The sequence below is a fragment of the Lepidothrix coronata genome, unplaced genomic scaffold (genome assembly GCF_001604755.1).
Source record: "Lepidothrix coronata isolate B3197 unplaced genomic scaffold, Lepidothrix_coronata-1.0 Scaffold569, whole genome shotgun sequence".
Classification (NCBI taxonomy): Eukaryota; Metazoa; Chordata; class Aves; order Passeriformes; family Pipridae; genus Lepidothrix; species Lepidothrix coronata.
Genome location: NW_016690749.1, coordinates 16,850 through 20,874, shown reverse-complemented (window position 1 = coordinate 20,874; position 4,025 = coordinate 16,850).

Below are 4,025 nucleotides of genomic sequence, written 5' to 3'. Positions count from 1 at the left end.
AAGGGCGAGAGGGGCTTGGATACCCCCCTCGTGTGTACTGGCAGAGAGATCCAGCTACAACAATCCAGATACAGATGGTGCATAGAAGAAGAGCACCTGCTGCCTTGGAGACTGCTGCTCTGGAAAGGATCTTTCCTTCTTCCCTCCTGGACTTTTATTTGGAGGGGAGAAGAGATTTGATCCATTGTAAATACTTATGTCATGGTAGAGATAGCTAAGATTATGTATATGATGTATTATAATATTTATTTGTACAGTCATTGAAATATATTACCTTTCCCCATTTTAAGTCTCGTGTGGCTGTCTGGAAAAAACCATCTCACATTGGGTTGAGATGTGGGGGGGCGCTTAGACTAGGGAATTGGATATTTTGGGGCTCTCAAACCATGACACAGCTCTAACCACAGAGTTTGATTAGGCTATGCCATAGACTGCAGCAGAACCCTTATCTGACTAATACTGGTCTTAGTTAGAAAAAGTAGCATTTTATAACTGGAATCATTCAGAAGACACAGAAAAATCCAGGTAGACAATTTGTTTCTGTTGCTAACGCTTTGAGCTCTGGGTTTTGATAAACTTTGTAAACTTAAAATAGATTTGTCCAGATCTATGCAGCTTCAAACTATATCAGTAGTGATTCAAATACTGCATTAAAAAGCAAAAGAAGGTGGTGTACCAGTTTATTTTCAGTTTTCATTCTAAGACTGTATTAATGTCAGTTGTTCTTGCTATTCAAGTTCCATTTAAATGATAAGTGTAGATTTATGACAGCTTGAATTGCCAGTTTAGAGTCAGTGAAATGAATTAGGATCTGTGCTATGGTACATTTGGGAGATTTGACATCTTTTATACATAAAAATGTCTTATACTGCATCTCAAGAAATGTGTTCCTTGTGCAACAAAAAATCTGCCATTTGAGCAGCAGACCTGCTGACATTGTTTTTTCAAGCTTGACTTTTTCATCATGTTCCTCTCCAAATCAGCCAAATCCCAGAAATGAAACTATGTAATAACAACGACACTTTCAAGTACACCAGTTGATTTGTCTTTTTTTGAGGGGGAAGATCTTTGAATTACTGAACCTGTAAGAAAAATGTGCAGAAATGTGAACATCATGGTAACAGAATAAAGTAATTAATTTAACACTACACTGAGACTTGCCAAACTGGCTTGCCGACCTAAAGCAGAAACTCAGGAATGATGTGGTATGGCTTAGTAATAGCTTACTGCAAAGTAAGCACTCTACTGTAGTGGAAGGCTCTTTATGTGGAATTCCATATGAAAATTTGTCTTTCCTGTATTTATTTTGGCTCCTTAATATTCCTAATGATAATGATGCTGATGTAATACCTCTGTGAATGCTCTGTGAATTCTTGTCACTTCTCCAGTTTGTTTAGAAGAAATCTTCTTATTTAGGTTATACTTTTTTTGTTAAAAAGTTCCTAAATTTTGTCACTTACTGATATTATTTTCAATTTCCAGTAAGAACTCAGACATTCTATCCTTTAGTACTGAATTTAAAATATAGCTTGTATAAATATATATATTATTGACATTCCAGAAAATAGTTGGCATAAGTCACTGCTGTGAATAGCCTGTAGTTATTTTCTTGGCATTCTTTAATTTTAGCTTTATTTTTTTAATTTGATGTCAGTTTTTACAACCACAGATTTTTTTCAGTTCTACTGATGAGAGCATGTTTATTTGAAAGACCAGACAGAGGAAACTTATTTCTTCTCTGGTTTGAATTGTCTCCCTGCTTTTATACCAAAAAAATTCAGTATCTTTTAATGTTGATTTCAATGTTAGTAATTTCATGTTATTCTGCTGTGAAATACAAGTTGTCAGAGAAACTGTCCATATAAGCTTTTATTACTATTAGCTAGGAAAGTATTGATTTTATAATAGGATTTACTATTATTAGTAATTAAGTCCTTTCCTATCACATTATTGTGAATACTGGGCAAATCTGAGCAGTAGGGGCTTGCTGGATATGGCTTTATTAATATAATAAATAAATAAACCCACATAGACCCAACTGGTTAGGGGTCGAACAACTGAATCCTTTTATTCAAATGAAACAACTTATATGTGGGTTTGAATAGCATGTGACCTGTGGGTCACAGCATGTGACCTTAACCAATCACACCAAGGCACTTCATTGCATGTGTGATAGAGTACTTGGGAAACTACATCTCCCAGAGTGCTATTCAGCACCCTTCCTATAACACGATCCCACATTTCTCCTCTCTTTATTATAACAAGTGATAGAACAATTTTTAACATTACGACTATGCTGGTTTAAAAGTTAACCAGCAGGGGAAATGAACTCAACTCAAAAGAGAGATTACAAATCAGAATAACAATTTAATAAAATAATACAATAAGTACAATTATACAGACAGACAATTGGTCTTAACCCACAAAACCCAAATGTATAACCCAGCACCCTGGGGCATGAACAAAGTGGTGTTTCTTGCCCCCCCCTCCCCCCCCCGAGTCCAAGGTAAAGGGAGAGGGGAAAAACCTGCTCGTGGGAGAGTTGTTGCAGTCTGGTCAAAAGTGGTGATTGCAGTCCAGTTGAGGGTGGTGAGCTGCAGTCTGGTTGAGAGCGGTGAGCTGCAGTCTTCCTTGGATCCCACAAGTGGTAAAAAAGGTTCCAAAACTCCAAGTTTATATATTCTCCAGTTCAGGTAGGAATGCTCAGTCCTTCCCTCAGAGCGAGGAATTCCATAAAAGGGTATGAGGACAGGAACATCTACAGGACTCTACTGCTAACAATTTCTGGGAAATGGCATGGAAGGCTATAGAATACACAGTTTTGGGTTACACCCATACCATGATGAACTGGTCTCAGCTGTCCTAACTAGGACAATGACAAACAACAGAACAATTCTTAACCTTTTTCTTAANAAGTTACTGGCAAAATGCCTAGGCAGAAGAATTATAGTCCCAGCCCACCAATACATTTAGTTTGAGACCACTGAAGAAAGGATGGAGGCTTAAACGATTCAATACATGAGAAACTATATGAATCCTTAATACAGAATATTTTACAAAATGTTCTATGTCTCATATTTCATATGCTTTTAACAAACCCAATATTTTTCCATTTCACGGTGAAATCAGCAATGATTGATTAGATCAGTCAGATGTAACACTGAGAAAAAAATCGCAGAGGACAAGAGGTAATAATGCATTCACCAAGCTAAGAGTTCAGCAAGATTGGTTGGTGAACAGTTCAGTGTGGGCCTGGGAGGTGGTTTCATCCTTCAGGCTGGTTTTCTTGTTCTATACTTCTGCTCTAGTTGGAGTGCTCTAGTGGAATGGAGTGAGGGCATTTGAGTAAAGCAAATTACGAAAAATAATGAACAGAAAGATAGATTCATTTTGACTTGCTGCCCCCCCTCTCCTTGTAACACAAGAGAATATTTTACACTATTTAACTGTAACAAACTGATAAATTATATCAAAAGAACTCTTTTTCATTTTTTATGTTGTCAGACTGTGAAAATCATTGTCCAAGAAGTTATTAAAGATCAGAGCACACTAAGATTAAAAAAATCTAAAACATTATATGTTTGATATATTTTGGCAAACCACATGTACTATATAAACTCAATAATGCTTCCCTCTCCTCAGTCATTCACTTGAGTTGTCCTAAGAGGACCAGAAAAAGGGTGTTCAAATAGGCATCTGGTACCAGATTTTGTTATATCTCTTGATGTTTTCATGAACTTTACTTCTGAAAACAGAATTTCTTCGTAACAGGATGGAGTTAACTTTTACTGGAAAGAAAAAATGCAGAATTTATTAAAACATATATGTTCTGTGGGTTTTCATGTACTGTGTTGTCTACCATTTACACAGCTATTGTTCCAGAAGGATGTGCATATTTAAATAATACTTCACGTTGAACTCATTGGCAAATTATTTCTCTCCTCTGTCACAAACTGAAAATAAGGCTTCTTTGGAATATGGATTAAATAGTATTATAATCTTCTTGTGGAAGCCAGTTGTGTGCA